A 21,555-nucleotide genomic window follows, 5' to 3' on the forward strand; every position below is an offset into this window, starting at 1 on the left:
TTTCCCTGAAGGCAGCACGGAGCTGCCCAAACAAAGCTGACAGAAGCTCAGAAGAGAAGAGTTGTGATCCCCGTCTGGTCCAGTCGCAGTGCCGTGAACTGGCAGCTTTTCATGTTGCAGACCACTGGTTTTGCAAGTATGTATTGTTATTGTGAATATTTGGTTTAAACTAGCTTTCAAACTAAGCCCCCCTTTCCAAAATATTGCTTCCAGTGCCCCCCCCGTCACCTTCTGATCGCCCCCGTTGAGAAACACTGCTCTAGAGTTTATTTTAATTTTAATTTGTCATGTTCTTTTCTCAGATTGAGCTCCCTGCCACTCTGACAGTAATGTCATGTGTGGGTTGAATCCATGCTGTTGATGTCTGTCTTCTTCAGTCTGTTGGTTATTTATAACACGTCACTTAAACATTTTGCACTTACTGCGGTGTCTTGTGTAGACTGTTTACATATTTGTGTCCATATGTACATTTTATGTACTGGTGTTATTGTTGAATACATATTTCTAAATACTTTGTCTGACCTTTTTAAATCTTGCCACTGACAAATAACCAAATTACAAAAAAGACTAAAACTAATAAAAACTAAACTAAAACTAGGAAAACTGCTTAAAAAACTAAACTGAATTTGAAAACAAAAAATCTAAACGAAATAAAAACTAATGATAAATGCAAAACTATAATAACCTTGGCGCGGACACACACACACACACACACACACACACACACACACAGTTAAATAAAACCGTCACTTGTCTTTAAATCTATGTTTTCTCGGTCTACAGCTGGTTTAAAGTAGTAATGTTGGATTAAAACAGGAACACTGACTGTAAGCTCACATCACACCAATCAAGACAAACAAGTTTCAACAAGTCACATGCAAGACCGCACACACACACACACACACACGCACTCCTCTTCCTGTCAACACATTTCTTTATAAAATGACTTGTTGAAATATCAAGACTTGACCAAAACTGTCTCAAAGCTCAGAGAACAGTAAACATGTTGTTACAGTTCTGTTTGAATTCAGTCTGTAATGAAAATCTTCCTTTTATCTACTCACACACACACACACACACACACACACACACACACACACACACACACACTCACCCTTCAGTTTCCTCGTCCTGTTCTCACTAAATGGAGTCTCAACTGACTCTACTCTTCCTGTTCTCATGGACCTGATCTGCTCCTCCCCCTCTTCATTTACAGGAAATCACATGAGTTCATGTAAGTGTGTGTGTGTGTGTGTGTGTGTGTGTGTGTGTGTGTGTGTGTGTGTGTGTGTGTGTGTGTGTGTGTGTGTGTGTGTGTGTGTGTGTGTGTGTTGGAGCTCCACCTGCTGTCCAAATCAACAAACTACCAGCTGAAGGCTGACTTCACCATCTGGCCTTTCCTCTAAATTTCTGCCACTGGAAGTTACACTGACGAGGAATCTACCTCGGTGGTTGGTGCATACATACTGTAAACACATATTAAACATTATTATGAAATAAACAATAAATACAGAAACAAATACAAACTAAATAGTAGTTTAACATGAGAGAAAAGAGGCTGAATGGTTGAGTGCAGGATGGGTAAAACATAATATAGTCTATGTGCAGCGGGCAGGTGAATAGTGATGATGTGTATAGTGAACATGATTAGGAGTTTATCTTAAAATATATATTCTTAGCTCTGTGACTCCAATGTTCAGAACATGAGAGGCAACAACTGAGGCTGGACTTGGAGAAAAAGTCCTGATTCATTCAGTTCTAGGGCTGCAACTAACCATTATTTTATAATATGAAAGTACTCAGTCCAACGTCCTGCTCTGTTACTGAATGTACTTGATGTAGAAGTAGCAGTGAGAGAGCTGATTCTCTGGAACATTACATCAGGTTTTACTGCTGATTAAGACTTTGTGTGTAAACTGTGAATGTGCAGAGTAACACGCTGTCAGATAAATGGAGGACAAGAAGAAGTACAAGCTTTCCTTCTGAGATTAAAGCAAGTATTCAGACATGTTACTGCAGTAAAAGTACTCTGAGCGTGTTGTTAAAGTATCAAACAGCAGGTGAGCTGTTCCCTGGAATGAGTCCCAGCTCCACCTGTCAGGAAGCAGGCAGGAAGGGCTGCAACAGGAGCAGATTTTCACAATAAAATGACAAAAGACTGAGAATTAATCTCACTTTTCTGTCCTGTCAGTGTTGGTTTTGTGGAAGACTGAGGTGCAAATATTCGGTGGCGGGGAGCTTAGGGTTTGTTTTTTAAGAAAAGATTGTTTTTCAATAAAAAAATTTTATTTCAACTGACGGTCATATTGAACTGGTACAACATAAAATACCTGTACAGTATAAATATATAAATAAGGACCATGTCTACAGAACAGGACATGTTCTACTGGTTGGACAGTATAAATATATAAAGAGAACAGGACACAACTTTTCTTTCAACATTGTCTTAGCGCTTCTCTGATTCTTTCCGTTTTGTTGTCTATCAATTTCTTCACTTACACTGTCACTCTGACAAATATGCACACACATGGTACATAGGGTTTGTCACGTAGTGGACCCGTGTCACTGACGTGTACTAACATGTGCAGGTGTCACGGTAACTGGCCAATGAAACATGAGCATTACAGCGTTTCAAGCTCTAAATCAAACATAACTAAGCCACACAGCCAATGGACGGGACGCAGCGCTCCACAAAATAAACTAAATATTGCATACTTATCGCGACACTTTTGATATAATATTGCGCAAAGTGATATTGCGATACTGATATTGAGTCGATATATTTTGCACCCCTAGTTATAGAAGAAACAATCAAGACTCAAGTCAATAACATGCACATTGAATATATTCTGACAGATGTAACCTAATCTGTGTATTTTTCAGAGGAGTGTATCTTTCTAAGGATTTGTTTGTTTTTGACCAGCTTCTCCATAAAGTCCTGGCATGGAAGGTTGAAGTTGGCCTTCACTGTGAGCAGGGCCTTCATGGTACAGACTGTGAAGCGATTTCTCTCTGCAGTCCACACATCGTTCATCAGAGAGAAAACCCTCTCAACGGGAGCATTGCTCCCTGGTAAACAGATTACCACAGATGCCAATTTAGCTAGGTTGGTTCGTGGAATTTCAGTGAGTTCGAAATGGCTTATTACTGTTCCCCATCTCTGAGTGAGAGGTGTCTCATCTCTCTTCCATTCCTCCAGTATCCCCCCCCTTAAGGAACTCCTGGAGACCAGACACCTCATCAAAAAGAAGATCTTCATCAATTGCCACATTGGGGCATTTTCTTTGGATGGTGGCTACTGCCTTTTCGATTTCCAATCTCTGAGGCTGCTTTTTCAGAAGTAGACAGTTTAGGTGTTGGAGGTCGTCCACATGCTTTCCCCATGCATCCAAGTACTTCACTGCAGTGTCAAAGAAACACTTTGAATTCTCCAGAAAGGTCTCAGAATCAGAAAGAATCGGAAAAGCTTTATTGCCAAGTACGTTTTTTACACATACAAGGAATTTGTTCTGGTGTTGTAGGTGCATGTCACATTCCCTAAATAAGTTAAACAAACAGGTTAAACAGAACAAACAATATAAGTATATATATATATATATATATATATATATATATATATATATATATATATATATATATATACACACACAGAATGTATTAAAAATAAGAGTTAAGATGAAAAGAGCACATTAAGTACAGTGGCATGTAGAGCCAGAGGTGGGGTGTGGAGAGAGTCAGGGGGGGTTCTGGGCCTTGTTGATAAGACTAGTGGCGGAGGGGAAAAAACTGTCCTTGTGACATGAGGTTTTGGTCCTGATGGACCTCAGCCTCCTTCCAGAGGGGATCTTCAAACAGCCTGCGGACAACAACAGGACTTTTGTCTTCGGAGAGGAAAAATGAGGGGGGCATACATTTGTAGGACTCTCTCCAAGGCTGGGAGCATCGACAGCCAGCGGACATTGCTGTGTCCCAAAATGTTGTGGTACTCTTGACCCACAAAATCACAAAAGGTCTTCAGTCTCTTCACACGGACTGTAAAAATTTGGAAATAGCCAAAGACCTTGGTGAGATGTTCCACATCTAGAGGAACCATGTCCAGTGCAGTTCGTGCTGTGTTGTGAATGATGTGGGCCATTCACCTCTCTCTGAAGGGAATCTTTCACCTTGGTGTGGACATTTACTCTTCCTGCCCTGTTAATTCCTCCAAAGTTTGTGTTTGTGTTATCAGCAGAGAAGGCCACAACTTTGCCACAATAATCTCCTCTGCAATCTCTGCTGCAGTTTCTCCTTTGATTTCAACAAAATCCAAAAGTTTTGTTCCAACGCAAGCACTGCCATCATACAACTTGCAGTACCTGACAAGTATTGGCAGCAGCTTTACATGGCCATGGTTTGAGGCATCAACGCACAAAGACACAAAGTTAGCCTGGTCAAGATCGTGGGTTAGCAGTGTCATGGCCCAGGGTGCAAATACATTTGTCACTATGGCATCACACTTCGTTCTTGCACATGAAAACTTTGGCTCATAGAGCTTCTGGTTCAGTGCTGCTGTACAGTCCATCGATCTGAAACTGTGATTGTGTCTGATGGTATGGTAAGCAAACACGCCCTCCTGTACAGCCAACTCATACTCTGTTTGAGAGGGCTCTACCCTCTTGAAGAAAGTTGTTAATGTAGGTACCCCTGCACGGGCAATAATGGCAGCTTTATGCTTTTTTTGTCTGTTGGTGTTCTACCAAAGACGTTCTTCCTCCACTACCCATGGTAAAAGAGGAATTGCAGAGCGTAGAGAAAGCTATTGCCTCATCATGACCTGGCCGTATAAATGTAAATTCTTTCATTATATTGTCAATAACCTGACATTTTCTTTTCTTGGAGAGAGACATTATTGCGTCTTGTCTTTCTTGCTTTCCTCACTGTATGCACTTTTAACTTTTTCTTGTCCTCCTCTGTTCACTTGTATTCCTTTTCTTTTGTCCCTTCACCCTTCTCTCCTTTAGTTTCTCACTCTCTTCTCACTGCCCTTTCTTGCTCTTATCTATTTCATTCATCTTCCTGTCCAGTCTTCCACCTGTGCTTCCTTTCCACTCTCCCTACAAGGACCAAAGCAGAACAATCTGACTGACTTTGTGAACTAATGTTAATCCTCAATTACTGCTAAATAAATAGCATGTTAAGTATGTTAAACAATGACATGTGTGGTTCTGCAAAGAAATAAATAACATTGTAAAGGCTACGATACACAATGCATAGGAATTAAATATAGCAAATAATAACAATAAACCCACTATTAATTGCATTATCTTAATGCAGTGTAACTACAGTATCTCACAAAAGTGAGTACACCCCTCACATTTTAGTAAATATTTCATTATATCTTTTAATGGGACAACACTGAAGAAATTACACTTTGCTACAATGTAAAGTATTAAGTGTACAGCTTGTATAACAGTGTAAATGTGCTGTCCCCTCAAAATAACTCAACACACAGCCATTAATGTCTAAACCGCTGGCAACTAAAGTGAGTAAAAAAATCATCTTTTGGAAATTGATCTTAATGCCTTAATTAAACAGAAGAAATCCAACCTTCAAGGACACCAATTTTATTTGTAAATGAATAATGGATCATAAATAAATAAATGTTCTTCCTTAAAATACAGGGGGCATAAGTCAGTACACCCCTATGTTAAATTCCCATAGAGGCAGGCAGACTTTTATTTTGAAAGGCCAGTTATTTCATGGATCCAGGATACTATGCATCCTGATAAAGTTCCCTTGGCCTTTGGAATTAAAATAGACCCACAACATCACATACTACCATACCTAGAGATTGGCATGGGGTACTTTCCATAAGATCATCTCTCAATGCAAATCAAACCAGCTATTAGGCTAACTGACATAAAACCTATAAACCAATAAAACAATAAACCTAGAGATTGGCATATTTTTATTTCAGTTAGCTGGTTTGATTTGCATTGAGAGATGATTTTATGGAAAGTACCCAATGCCAGTCTCTAGGTATGGTGAAGGGTATGTGATGATGTGGGGGTATGGTGAAGGGTATGTGATGATGTGGGGGTATGGTGAAGGGAATGTGATGATGTGGGGGTATTTTAATTCCAAAGGCCCAGGGAACTTTATCAGGATGCATAGTATCCTGGATCCATGAAATAACTGGCCTTTATAAATAAAAGTCTGCCTGCCTCTATGAGAATTTAACATAGGGGTGTACTGACTTATGCCCCCTGTATTTTAAGGAAGAACATTTATTTATTTATGATACATTATTAATTTACAAATAAAATTGGTGTCCTTGAAGGTTGGATTTCTTCTGTTTAATTAAGGCATTAAGATCAATTTCCAAAAGATGATTTTTTTATTCCTCTTTTTAGTCAACTTTAGCATGGGTGTCCTAATTTTTTCACATGACTGTATATATATATATCTATATATATATATATACATATAATTTTCTCTTTCACTTATCTTGTTGTGGGGGGGGGACGCTCGAAGGGGGTCTTGCCCTTAGTGTAATTCAATGTAGAACCGCCACTGGGAAGTGATATTGATAAGCTTTGTGATTTATGCATCTATAGCCTCTGCTATTTTTTTGCCAGCTTTCCTTCCTGTTTTAGGAAGCAGCGACTGTGTTGCTTTTTGCCTGTAAAAACATGTCTGTGTTCTTCATATTTATGTAGAATTATAGTTTGCTCTTCTTATGTAAAATATGTGGCTCTGGTAGATGTTTGTGATTGGTCGTGGTGTGGAAACCCTCCCTCTTTTATGTGAGCGCGCGCGCCGCTGGATTGGGAAACCCTAGGTTATGCGGGACCGCGGTTGTTAGGTTAGATGAAGCCAGGTAACTGAAATAAATCCAGGGCATGTTAATCTGGATTCGTAGTACAGGCCTCTGGTGTCTAAACAAGATGAATGTTAAACATTTAGTTTTGCACATTGTTGGAGCAGTTTGTGAACAGTGTTTTCTGTTGGAGATGGTAAGTCCCTTTGGGGGGGACTTTGGGCTTTTGACATGCACAAAAAAGATATATAACACAATAAAGGAAAGGGGAAAAAAACGCCAAAAAGAATAATATGAGCACTAAAGGCTCCTTAGAGCGCTCCATGGTGTCTAATCATCCCATCCTCTGGGGGAGAGAGTTTGCAGATTAAATATACTTCTCTACTTTTAAGTGTTTCATCAATGTTACAACTTATACCTCTGACACTGATACACAGAGATACACTTTGCCATCTTTAAATCAAGTTTAACTACATTATGATTACACTTTCACTAACTGATCGTTCATGTCTTCAGTTCAGTGTTCAGTGCAGACAGATGCTGCATCATTATTTTGGGGGAAACAGAGGAAATGGTGACATCTGCTGGCAGAAAGCAGAACATGAACTGTGGAGATAACGGCTGCTTCAACGTTGATTTCTGAGAGGAAAAAGCTCCACAGGTTGACTTCATGTGTCTGTTCAGCACGCTCACATCAAACTGTAATCAACTAAAAAACATGATTTATTTTACAGCTAAAACCATAAAAGTCAGGATTATTTTCATGTGTACTTTAAATGTTTTATAGACATGATGAATGGATCTAAACTCTTATTTTGCTTCAAACATCATTCACAAAAAGAAATATTAAAGTGCTGATGTTGAACCAACAGCTTGACATAATCTGTTTTGAGAGAGTTGAGAAAGTTCAGTGAAGCTTTGAATCAATTAGGGTTTTATCTTCTTTTTTTTCATCAATATTTTTATTGAGTTTTAACATAATCAAAGTACATACATATAACACTTGTTTTACACTTAAGGAAAACAAATGTAAAGGACAGAGACATAATAACGTAAATAAAAAAAATGAATAAAAGTAACAATAACTAAAAGCTTCTCAGCACATCCTATTAGATTTGACACAGCTTTTCAATCAGCCATTGGTACGTCATTTCCACCCTGTTCAAGAAAGAATAAAGGATTCTAGATTTCCTCAAACCTCCTATATTTACCTTTCACAATATAAGTTACCTTTTCCATAGACATACTTATTGCCATTTCTTTCAACCAGTTACCTATACTTGGTGCCTCTATTCAATTCAATTCAATTAAATTTTATTTATAGTATCAAATCATAACAAGAGTTATCTTGAGACACTTTACAGATAGAGTAGGTCTAGACCACACTCTATAATTTACAAAGACCCAACAATTCTAGGACCACAGCGACAGCTGCAACCAAGATCTTGGTGCCATCCTAATCCAAGGAAATATGCTGGGCGAAAAAAAAACCATAAGGACTCTATCTTCTATGTTCTTCATTGTAAAGCAATAAGATGCTTTGCTTGTAATATACACAAAGTGCCTTTAAATGTGATACATTTAACACGTGTCCGGGATATTTTCATTATATTTGTGTAACATGTTATGTAAATTTGCATCAACCATTTATATTTCAATAGTTTCAATCTGACATTTATTGTTTGGGTTTGAGCTTCTGGATGCCAACCAAACTTGAGATGACATGTCCTCTATATTCTAACTGTATCTCCTGCCATCATATGGGTTTCCTGTAAGAAAACAACTTATGCCTGCAATTGTTTGATTCTGTCCATTACTTGCTTTTTGCTTTTTTAATATTGCCCATTCCCCTACAATTCCATGTAAGGAATTTAACCTTTCCCGTCTCAGACATCCCCTTTCATAAGTGGTAAGCTATGACCAACCACTTTTCCTGTAGCATATTCCTATTCAATTCCAATTTCTTGCTTAAAATGTTTTCAGAAACACGTTTCGGTGAACTATTTTAGTAAAATATGAGATTGTATTCTGAACAAGCCGCCATGACAGTCTGGCTTTGAATTTCCAGAGAAACCAGACTCACGTGAAGCGTTCGTCCAATCAGCTGCCGTTGCAAATATATATATATATATATATATATATATATATATATATATATATATAAAAAATTAAGATCCAGTATTTCATGTAAACCTCCGAGCTTCTTAGTGAAGCTGTGAGAGGAGAATGGTGACAGGCTTCAGGATTGGACAGAGAGACAGAGAGGACAGCCAGCCAATCAGTTGTTTAGTACAATACTGCTGAAACCAGTATGGACTGACTCCAACCCTCTACTTACTCCAGAGTCTCCAGTCTACAGTCTGGACTCTCCGTCAGATCACTCAGCTGCTTCACGTCTGAATCCTTCAGGTTGTTGAGACTCAGGTCCAGCTCTCTCAGATGGGAGGGGTTGAACTTCAGAGCTGAGACCAGAGAAGCACAGCTGATCTCTGACACACTGCAGTTCCTCAATGTGAATAAAGAATAAATGAAGATAAAAATCTATTCATAATCCAATCAGATGTGTTGATGTTTTAAATGTGTAGCTCAACATTACTTTGTCCTAATCAATCACATTTCCCTAAAATGAGTAGAGAGACTCTGTCATTGTGTAATTGTGGATCATCATGTCAGCCAATAGAGGATCCTTTAAACAGCTGTGTGTGTTCTAAAGGATATATATCAATGATCAGACTTTATACGTGAAAACACTGACATTTTTTGTGGTTTGGGACATTTCTGTTGCTGTTTCCTGTTTTTGTATAATTATTCTGTATTTTTTTGTTCCCTGTCTTGTAAATTTATCCTGTGTTGTGTATTGTGGTCTGTGTATATTTTGATGTGTATTTCTCTGTTGTGCATTTCCCTGTTTATGTTCTGTTTCCTGTTTTATTTTGATGTCTGTTTTCTGTCTTGTCATGTCTAGTTTTACGTCCCTTGTTTTCCCGCCTGTGTGATTGTCTGATGTGCTCCACCTGTTCCCCAGCCCTGGTGTCACCTGTCTTGTGTCTTCTTGTTACCTAGTTTACTTAATCTCTGTGTTCCCTTTGTCTCGTGTTAGATCGTTTTGAGTCCGTGCCTGTTACCTTTGTATCCGTTTGTTCCTGTCTGTGCCCATGTCCTGTCGGTTTGTGTGTGTTTGGTGCTTTCCCTGGTCAGTGCAAATCCTGTGAGTTTTTCCCCCGTGAGTTTTGGTTTTCTATTTTTGGATTGTGTCTTTTGGCCTGCTGCATCAGGACTCCTTTTGTTGCTGTGGTTTTTTGTTTTTGTACAATAAACCCTACTCAATCTTGTCCTGCCTGCCTGCCTGATCTCACTGCATTTGGGTCCACTATTTCCTGAACTCGTAACAGAAATTAACAGAAACAAAGAAATATTTCTACTTTATCAAGTACACTTTATGAATTAAAAAACAATATTAGTTCAGAGGGTCTTCTGTATACATATCTGACTATTTACCAACAATTATAAACATTAGAATATGAATAAAAACATTTCCAACTTCATGGATGTAAGTTATGTTTGTACATTAATTCAAATTCAATTGTTAAACATATTAGATCTATAATAGTTAGTGAACTGACTCCAGAGTCTCCAGTCTACAGTTTGGATTCTCCAGAAAACCACACAGCAGCTTCACTCCTGAATCCTTCAGCTGGTTGTTACTCAGGTCCAGCTCTCTCAGATGGGAGGGGTTGAACTTCAGAGCTGAGACCAGAGCAGCACAGCTGATCTCTGACAAACTGCAGCTCCACAATCTGAAGAAAGAATAAATGATGTAACTTTAAAGACAATGTTCCTGCTTGAAATCATTCAATATTTAATATTTTCAGAGCTGAAGAATGTTTAGAAAACAGAAACACCTGAACACAACAGGATCAGGATAAAAACTGTAAAATACAAAAAGTGAAAAAGAGCTCTAATTAATATTAATGACAACATGCTGCTACTTCAATAAAGACTTTGGAGTGAATGATTTAGTGTGATTCAGTTATATTAAGGTTTTAAATCTGTAGCTCAACTTCACTTACAATAATAATAATAATTTACAATAATCTACATTGCCCATTCTCAGCCTTTTAAAGTGATATCAGATTAGTAAACAGAACGTGCCTTTGAATCATTGGATGAATGGTTGCTGATAACGGGCAATGTAGATATTAAAGATCAGCCACTTCTTTCTACAACAGTCGAGAACCCTTTTGCAATTATGTAAGCACATAATGTAATCTGAAAACTGCTGCCTGATTAAAACAAACAATGCAACTGATCTCAGCTGGCATTCTGTCTGTAATGGAGTGAAATGAAAATTTCAAAGTGACCTAAAACATTTGACCGGTAGTGTATATATACATTTATTACATGGCTTGGTTGAATTCTAATGTAGAATGCGGTCTGTTATTTTCTTGATAACAGACCTTTGCCATGCATAGCAGAGCTTTGCCATGGACGCAGTTCTGTTCACTCTGGAGGACAGCTATCAATCAATCCACTGAAGGAAGTCCGGATAATTTATCAGCTGTGGCAAAAAGTGAGGAAACTTGAAGCAACTTCTGTCCTCCAATTCAAGCAATGACAGCATTCGCAGTCACAGTCTATCGCTACATCTTTATATACGGTCTATGATCTCTACGCAGTAACAGCCGTAGGGACAACAACGCTAATTAGTTAGCTTACATTGCAAAATGTTTACCTTACAGGTGTGTCAACATGCAGCGACTGTGCAAAAATGAAACGAGATGAATGAGGACAAAAACATCAACATAAATATTCCCAAAGAAGCCATTTACCATGTCTCACTTCACCATCAACAGACATGTTCAGTTTAATGTGAATTAGAGCAGCCGATAGCCTGCTAGCTCACTACAACGCGTCAGCTAATGTTGTGTCAATTCCTGCTGTGATTAAAACAGCAGCTGGGTAATTTGTCCACCACGGAAGCACCCCATAAAATATATGGCTACTACCCACAGACTGTATACAGTCTATGCTACTACTACAGCCCGTAAGGTGGTGTTGAGTAATAGACGAAGGGTTTCATTAAACAGCTAAAGAGTTTACGTTGCTATGGACGCAGGATTCCAACTGTAGAGACTGAACAGACTATTTTCTTTAGCGGAAGCAATGCAATCATATTTAAATCAATATTTTGTGTCACATTATTGATTTATTTGGTAAGTAGCCATGTAATAAGTGGGATAATGTAGAGCGAGGCGGTTGTTATAGTGAATACAACCCCGACAGGTGATCAGGACACCGACGCGAAGCATGAAGCTCTACATTATCCCTTACACATATGTGTATATATATACAGTATATACATATATATGTATACACACACACATATATATATATATATATATATATATATATATATATATATACTAAAAAAGATGTTTGTGATTTGTGCTGAGACAAAACCTGAAAACAAGTGAACTGATAGAAATTTGAAACATTTGTTCTGGATTTAATTAATTTGGATTTATGATGATGAGTCTCTATATACTGTCTATGTGAGGTAGCCTGGACATGTGAAGGCGTGATGAGTTTCTATATACTGTCTATGTGAGGTAGCCTGGACATGTGGAGGCAAGGCTATCTCTCCCGATAAGAAATTGTTCCGAACCTTTTTTTGAGGCGGTTCAGCCATGGCATGCAAGCCTACAGTTATCTGGACAGCTTGGCTTGCTGAGGCACTGAATTAAGTTAAACGTGCGAATCATTTGGCTAGGAGGGGCAGGTGGGCAGAGGGTTAAAATGCAGCGCTCTGATTGGCCGAAAGCTTTTTACTCCACTTACATGCTGTGGCTCAGCAGCACACAACGGCATAGATGTAGATTGTATAGAAACTGAAACCGGTGAAATGCAAGATGCAACAAAATGCGTACCTAGAGAGCAGCGAATCATATAAGCGTACTTAAGGGTAAAAATGCGTGCAGAGTAGGAAAAATGCATACATGTTGGCAGGTCTGCAGTAGATTATAATTAAATCTGATGTGTAGCTCCACATTACTATGTCCTAATGAATGCGCTTGTCCTTTCAATTCCGGTTTTTATAGATTCTCGATTCCGATTCTTTGCGGGGTGGAGTTGAAATGGGTCACATGCTTATTTTACAAAGAAGAGGAAAGTTTTATTTTGATTCAATGTTGGTTTGCAGTTTTACCAGGCTTTTTTTACGGAAAATAAAGCCACACTACAGCGCTGCTTACTCTGCTCCATGGCTGCAACACAACAAGCGCCTGGTCGCCATGGAAACCCAAACTTTCACATGTTAAATTTGAAGCAGATGATTGGATATGAAACCAAATCCTCCAAATGATTCCAATAAAGAAAATATTCCGATGGAATTGTAATTTCTGGAACGATTCCAAGTAGGAATTGATTCTCGATGCCCAATCCTAAAGTTGTGTCACTAAGTTTAGTTTGATCAAAGATTGACCATTGAGCGCAAAAGGCGTCACTAAGATTAGTTTTCATTGTCCAGTGGGAACTGTTTATTCTTTGGTTGGGGGTTTGCTGGGATCCTACAGAGCAGTGGTTCCCAACCTGGGGTCCGGGCACCCCTCAGGGGGGCAGCAAAGATCACAGGGGGGGCGCAAGTTTCTATCTGGTTTGAGGTTGAGGTAAAAAAAAAATATTTGCACATGTTAAACAAATTATGATAATACACTAGAATATATAATGTATACTAAAGTCTGTATGAAAACTATATATTTTTGTTATCGCTTAAACTTGTAGGCAGGCTACTTAGTAGGCCAAACCTCTAGGACCTCTTAACCTGGGACCCTGCTGTCATCAGGTCAGCTGCTAGCTGCTATCATTCTCGTTTTTCCTGCCGCCACGGCATCACTATTTTATGAATGAAACATGGCGGAGACACATAAAAGTGCTTTATCTACTAAGAAAGTAAGGCTCTATCTCGAGAGTTACCTCAACTTCGGTTTCGGGGCCTCAGCTTTTCTTAGACATGAATAGGGGGGGCGCCAAGGAAAAATGATTGGGAACCACTGCTACAGAGAACTTCTTTGGTGCTGAGAGAAAAGACTCACTTGTTGCAAAACAAAAACACGGTGTGCAGCTCTTTTATCAGAGCAAATACAAGTATCGGATCGGGACTCTGTATCCGCAGATGTTTAACATTTGTAAGATCGGGATCGGATCGAGAGTCAAAAAAGCTGATCGGGACATCATTACTAATTAGACTTAAAATAACAAAAGTCTAACTTAAGCGCTAAATATTACGAGCCCCCACATTATTATGAACCAGCTCAAAACTCATGACAAAAGAAGACGAGACCACAAGGAATTAAGGATTAAATTAAAGTCAATTTTATTTAACGCATAGTTTTGATAATCACATTTGGACTTACCGAGCCTTTCTGCAGTTCCTCACAGCTGGAATCAGTCTCAGTTTTCCCTCATCTGATGTGTTGTACTGACTCAGGTCCAACTCATCCAGAACCTCCTCTGACATCTGCAGCATGTAGGCCAGAGCTGAGCAGTGGATCTCAGAGAGTCTCTTCTCTGATCTGTTCTTTGACTTCAGGAACTCTTGGATCTCCTGATGGACTGAGTGGTCGTTGATCTCCGTCAGACAGTGGAAGATGTTGATGCTTCTGTCAGGAGAGATTTTGGTCTTCTTCATCTTCTTCAGGTTGTTGATGGCTCTCTGTGTGATTTCTGGACTGTTGTCTGTCTGCCCCAGCAGGCCTCCTAAGAGTCTCTGGTTGGACTCCAGAGAGAGGCCATGAAGGAAGCGGACAAACAGGTCCAGGTGGCCATTTTTACTCCTCAGGGATTTCTCCATGGCTGTCTTCAGGAAGACATCCAGGGATGGGTAATTGTCTTTCTTTCCAAAATACATAGAAATCTTCTTGAGAAAAGACTTTGGGTTGAAGTCTTTCCCCAGGAAGTCCTTGAGTACCTGTGTGTTCCTGTTGGTGTAACAGTGGAACAGGTAGACTGCAGCCAGAAACTCCTGAACGCTCAGATGAACGAAGCAGTAGACTGTTTTCTGGAAGATCACACTCTCTTTTTTGAAGATCTCTGAACAAACTCCTGAGTACAGCGAGGCCTCTGTGACATCCAGACCACAGCGCTCCAGGTCTTCTTGGTACAACATGATGTTTCCTTTCTCCAGCTGTTCAAACGCCAGCCTCCCCAGCTTCAGAAGAACTTCCCTGTCAGCCTCCGTCAGCTCCTGTGGACTCGTCTCATGTCCCTCAGCATACTTGAGCTTCTTCCTCTTTGTCTGAACCAGCAGGAAGTGTGAGTACATGTCAGTCAGGGTCTTGGGCAGCTCTCCTCTCTTGTCTGTAGTCAACATGTGGTCCAGAACTGTAGCAGTGATCCAGCAGAAGACTGGGATCAGACACATGATGTGGAGGCTCCTGGAGGTCTTGATGTGGGAGATGATTCTGCTGGACAGCTCTTCATCACTGACTCTCTTCCTGAAGTACTCCTCCTTCTGGTCGTCAGTGAAGCCTCGTACTTCTGTTACCCTGTCAACACACGCAGGAGGGATCTGATTGGCTGCTGCAGGTCGGGAAGTTATCCAGACGAGAGCCGAGGGAAGCAGCTTCCCCTGGATGAGGTTTGTCAACAGCACGTTGACTGATGACTTCTGTGTGACATCAGAAACAACCTTACTCTTGTTGAAATCCAGTGAAAGTCTGCTTTCATCCAGGCCGTCAAAGATGAAGAGAACTTTAGAGCCAGCGAGCTGCTCTGCTGTGACCTCCTGTAATGTTGGATGGAAAACACGGAGCAGCTCCAGAAGACTGTACTGCTCATCTTTGATCAAGTTCAGCTCCCTGAAGGAAAGAGGAATCACCAGATCCACATCTTGGTTTTCCAAACCCTCGGCCCAGTCCAGACAGAACTTCTGCACTGAGAAGGTTTTTCCAACGCCAGCGACGCCGATCATCATAACGACTCTGATGTGTTTCTGTTGGTCAGGTAAGGCTTTAAAGATGTCGCTGCACTTGATTGGAGAGTCATGGAGGGTCTCCATCTTGGAAGCTGTCTCGAGCTGCCTCACCTCATGTTGGGTATTAACTTCTTCACTCAGTTCATCTGTGATGTAGAGCGCAGTGAAGATCCTGTTGAGCGGGGTTTCACTTCCTGTTTGATCAGCTCCTTCAGTCACACGTTCATATGTCCCCTTCACTCTGATCTTATGTTTATGTTTAACAACGTACACTGTAAGGAAATACAAAAAGTCTATTTATTAATAGTGTTATTTTCAGCCTCCAAACAACAATTATAACAATAAAAAGGAATGAAAACGGAGGAATTAGATTTCTCTAAATGTAATGACACAAGAAGAATCCTGTTTTCAGACACAAAGACATCAGCAGACAGATGGACAGTCTTACTTGTTCTGGATCTTTCTCCACACTGGGGACAGCAGGAGTCTCCTGATGAAGCAGACTGGTCCCAGTATGAGGTGATGCACTGTCTGCAGAACCAGTGTCCACAGCTGGTAGAGACTGGATCCTTCAGGACTTCCTGACACAAAGCACAGCAGGACGGCTGCTCCTCCTCACAAGCATCACTCCTCTTCCTCTTTCTGTCAACACATTTCTTTATTAAATGACTTGTTGAAATATCAAAACTGTCTCAAAGCTCAGAGAACAGTAAAAGTGTTGTTACTGTTCTGTTTGAATTCAGTCTGTAATGAAAATGTTCCTTTTATCTAAACTCTCCTGCTTTCATAAACACTAATAACAGCTGCGGAGGCTACGCGGCCTCCCTCTCTGTCATGTAGACTCCACACTTGGTAGCACCTGGCAGAGAGCCAACTTCAATAGCCTGGAGTAGTCTTTTTTGAAACAGTACAGACTCAGCAGTAAAAGTTCAAGAATCAGCAGTAAAACGAGCTTAGTCAACAAGAAGTATAGTCCCTCCCTCTGTATGCTCACTCTGTAAAAACCCTGAGTTTTCTTTGTCTCCTTTGATACACTCACAGACTGCTTGTCACTCTGTCAGAATGTCTCCTTCTTTTGCAAAAGAATAAAGAAAATAACTTAGATAACTCCAGCGTGTCAGAAAATCTTAATTTCCAGCTTCATCACCGAACACCAAAGAGATTTTCCTGAACATTCTGTAGTTTGTTTATTAAAACGCACTCAAGACTTCCTGCAGCTCCTTCACAGTAAAAGTCCTCCCTTAAAGAGAGCTGATTATGTCCTTTTCTGTTTCCCAGTCACTTTGAGCAGCTTAGCTTGAGTCCGTCAGGTTTGAACTGAGGTTAGAAGTAGTCTGAATATTGAGGTACACCAGCAGTCTCAGACACACAACATGTAACAGAGGAGTCTCAGGTTCAGGTCCAGACTGGTTCCTTCTCTGTAAGTCATTCTGTTTTCTGTCTCTTCGACTGTCAACTATCAAATGAATACATGTGGCCCAAATCTACATTGGACCAATTCTGCTCCTTTTTATTACTACTGTTTGTTACTACTGATGTTTGTTCTTCACCTTCAAGAACAATATATTGTGGAGAGAACTTATAGATCTTTAATATACAAACACAAAATCACAGAAACATTAGCGGAAGAAACATAAAATGCATCATATAAATGAGTTGGTATCAGTTCTCTTACTTTGTGTCTGAGGGTCCAGGTTCTTTACTGAAGTTCAGAGGTTGTCCTATGGACCGGTCACTCTTCATAGACTGACAGCCAGATACTACAGACTCTGCTCTCCGTCTCTTGTTCTGGACACTGCAAACACCAAGAGGTTTTATTTTTATTGCTTTAATCCTTGATAAAAAAAAAATAAAAAAAATGTAAAGCCAATTCTCTAAACAAACAAAATTCTGTCAATAATTGGGATTAAAAATGTATATTAATCCTTTAGATTAGATGACAGTTTTTCTCGGTGACTGACAGCTGTCACAGATTCAAAGAGGAAGATGGAACAAATGATTTCTCCTCTCTGTCATGGAAAGTTTGTTAAACTTTAGTTAGTAAATAAACTTTATTATACAAGCACAAAATCAACCGAAACATTAGCACAGAAAATCTTGGCAGATGAACCTGAAAATGAGTCATATAAATGAGTTGGTATCAGTTCTCTTACTTTGTGTCTGAGGGTCCAGGTTCAGCACTGAAGTATAGAGGTTCTCCTATGGACCGGTCACTCTTCATAGACTGACAGCCAGATACTACAGACTCTGCTCCGTCCTCCTCTTCCTCCAAATCACTCATCTTCTGATCTGAAGTCAGTCTGAGAGGTAAAACAGGAACACTGACTGGGAGCTCACTATATTTAGAGGAAACAAGTTTATACAAGTCACAACCAAAACTGGAAGAACACACACACACACACACACACACACACACACACAGTTAAATAAATCCATCCAGAACTCCGTCAGTTATCTTTAAATCTGTGTTTTCTCGGTCTACAGCAGGTTTAAATAAATGTTGGATTAGCACTCACCCTGCCTCAGCCTTCAGTTTCCTCCTCCTGCTCTGATCTCTTCACACTAAATGGAGTCTCAGCTGACTCTACTCTTCCTGTTCTCATGGACCTGATCTGCTCCTCCCCCTCTTCACTTACAGGAAACCACATGAGTTATTCTAAGAGTGAGTGTATCCATTTTTGTGTGTGTGTGTGTGTGTGTGTGTGTGTGTGTGTGTGTGTGTGTGTGTGTGTGTGTGTGTGTGTGTGTGTGTGTGTGTGTGTGTGTGTGTGTGTGTGTGTGTGTGTTGGAGCTCCACCTGCTGTCCAAATCAACAAACTACCAGCTGAAGGCTGACTTCACCATCTGGCCTTTCCTCTAAATTTCTGCCACTGGAAGTTACACTGACGAGGAATCTACCTCGGTGGTTGGTGCATACATACTGTAAACACATATTAAACATTATTATGAAATAAATAACAAATACAGAAACAAATATAAACTAAATAGTAGTTTAACATGAGAGAAAAGAGGCTGAATGGTTGAGTGCAGGATGGGTAAAACATAATATAGTCTATGTGCAGCGGGCAGATGAATAGTGATGATGTGTATAGTGAACATGATTAGGATAAGTCCTGATTCATTAAGTTCTAGGGCTGCAACTAACCATTATTTTATAATATGAAAATACTCAGTCCAACGTCCTGCTCTGTTACTGAATGTACTTGATGTAGAAGTAGCAGTGAGAGAGCTGATTCTCTGGAACATTACATCAGGTTTTACTGCTGATTCAGACTTTGTGTGTAAACTGTGAATGTGCAGAGTAACACGCTGTCAGATAAATGGAGGACAAGAAGAAGTACAAGCTTTCCTTCTGAGATTAAAGCAAGTATTCAGACATGTTACTGAAGTAAAAGTATGACTTCACATGAGTCTCTTTCTGACCGGAGGGATTTTTGCAGTTCCTAGAACATTGTTTTTCTCGTGTTCCAACTGGACCAATTTGGGGATTATTAAGTTCCTCTGACCACAGTTCCTGTAACTCTTTCAGCTCCTACTTCAGGGCAGGCTCTTTTCCCTTTCCCACATCTTTTTAACTTCACTGTTTAGCATGCCTTCTACTTTTGTAAACAGGTCTTCAGTTTATCTTTGCACTCTAAAGTTTGCTGTGTTGTGTTTTACTTTGATATAAATAAAATATTTAATAGAAAAGTGGGTTACTACAGTTATTTGTACATGCACACATGAAGGTAGGCCTACCTGCTTGATTAAAAAGAGCAGCAGCAGGTTAAATGGCTGTGGTATCATAACTAAATATTGTGGTGGATAGATGGCTGTGTTATAATAACAAAAGGTATTCTGTGTTGACACAGCCATCTCATCACACCTGTTGACATTCTTGTGAAATGTTTGTGTTATCATCACTAAAGGTCTACACTGGCATTCAGACAACTTTCTCTTACCCCTCCTACCAGTTCCTATGACCACTTGGCCAGTGAGAATGCAAATGTAAAAACCAGTTTTGGTTTTGATTAGTTAGTAGAACTGTTTAGAAGTGGACTGTTCCTATAACTAACCTCATCCACTCTCCCCCCCCACCTCCCTTACTAATTGCATCTCTGAAATAAAAACCTGGTTTACCCAAAACTTCCTGAAATTAAACAGCAATAAAACCGAGGTTCTCCTCATTGGCACCAAATCCACTCTATCCAAAACCGACAGTTTTTCTCTAACTATTGATAACTCCCCCGTTTCACCCACCCCCCAGGTCAAGAGTCTGGGTGTCATCCTTGACAGCACACTATCCTTTCAACCCCACATCAATAACATTACCCGGTCTGCCTACTTCCACCTACGTAACATCAATCGCCTCTGCCCCTCCCTTACCCCCCACACTGCATCATTCTTGTCCACAGTCTCGTCACTTCCCGTCTGGATTACTGCAACTCTCTCCTCTTCGGCCTCCCTCACAAATCCCTCCATAAACTTCAACTGGTCCAGAATTCAGCTGCCCGCATCATAACTCGAACCCCCTCCACCCATCACATCACTCCTGTCCTCCAACAGCTCCACTGGCTCCCGGTCCAGTTCCGTATCCAATTCAAAGTCCTCCTGTTTGCATTCAAGGCCATTCACAACCTCGCCCCGCCATATTTGTCTGATCTCCTCCAGCGTCCCACTACCTCCCGCTCCCTCAGATCCTCTTCCTCCATACACCTGTCTGTCCCCTCCGCCCGTCTCACCACCACGGGGAGCAGAGCATTCAGCCGCTCTGCTCCCCGTCTCTGGAATCCATTACCACCCCAACTCAGAAACATCGATTCATTCCCACATTTCAAATTGTTACAGACAGACGTATAAACACCTGGCAAAGTATTTAAAACCTCCTCTGTAGTAGTTCATAATACAACATTTAGATGTTGTAGTATGAACACAAGACACAAGAGTCATCCAAAATTTCTCAGGAAATAAGAAGAGAAGTAGAAACATTATATTTAACATTACAGAGCCAGAAACTAACCCTGAAGAGACCAAAGACTAACGTGTTGTTAAAGTACCAAACAGCAACTTACAGTTTCTTCAAACAGTCCAAAGAGGTGATGAAGAAGAGTTGATGAAGAAGTACTCAGATGAGTTGTTTTTTTTCTGATGAGTCACAGCTCCACCTATCAGGAAGCAGATTTTCACAATAAGAGCTTTGTTTCTTCTCTCTGTGTAACTGTGGTTGTTGTCAGTAGGCTCGTTGGAGATGAACTGCTCCTCGCCTGTAGAGTGGACGAGAGCAGGCGGCAGCAGCCGGGGGCGGAGCAGGAAGTCACAGAAACACTCACATCCTGTTAGGTCTGATTCCGATTTAATAAAATGTTATCAGTTTATACACAAGTCTCCAGTTGTTTTTATTAAGACAGAGTAGCTGTCAAAATGCTCTACATGCGATCTGTTGCTGATTTTAATTAATAAGCCTTTAAATCAGACAAATAGCAGTTAAAATCCCTCCAATTCAAAATAAAAGAAAGTTTATATAAAACGTCATCATGTTGAGTTGATTCTGAACCAATCAGCTGTTAGATCAGCTGAGAGGCCGGCGTTTCCCAGCATGCTCCTGGGTCCGCCTGGGTCTTGCAGTTGGTGAAAAGCAACTGCGCTGCCTGCTCTCAAACCTGCGGCCGCCTTGATCTCGTGAGGTTATTGTTGCCCACGTGTGCATAACGTCAGAGCAAGTCGGGATCAAGTCAGGCACAAATCTAACCAGCATGCATTGGGCGGCGATCGCCGGTGATCGATTCTGCGCAGACCTGGCTCATCT

At 40.4% G+C, this 21,555-nt stretch overlaps 1 long non-coding RNA gene across 1 annotated transcript in view; it reads left to right on the plus strand.

Annotated features, from left to right (window-relative positions):
• LOC118494359 overlaps positions 1 to 14,758 on the plus strand; it is a 22,377-nt gene extending 7,619 nt beyond the window's left edge. The window contains exons 3-4 of the long non-coding RNA XR_004896487.1: positions 8,168 to 8,172; positions 14,740 to 14,758. This is a non-coding gene — a long non-coding RNA (uncharacterized LOC118494359). The remainder of the gene's footprint in view (positions 1 to 8,167; positions 8,173 to 14,739) is intronic.
• Positions 14,759 to 21,555: the final 6,797 nt, after the last annotated feature.

This window comes from Sander lucioperca, chromosome 23 (assembly GCF_008315115.2).
Source record: "Sander lucioperca isolate FBNREF2018 chromosome 23, SLUC_FBN_1.2, whole genome shotgun sequence".
Taxonomy (NCBI): domain Eukaryota; kingdom Metazoa; phylum Chordata; class Actinopteri; order Perciformes; family Percidae; genus Sander; species Sander lucioperca.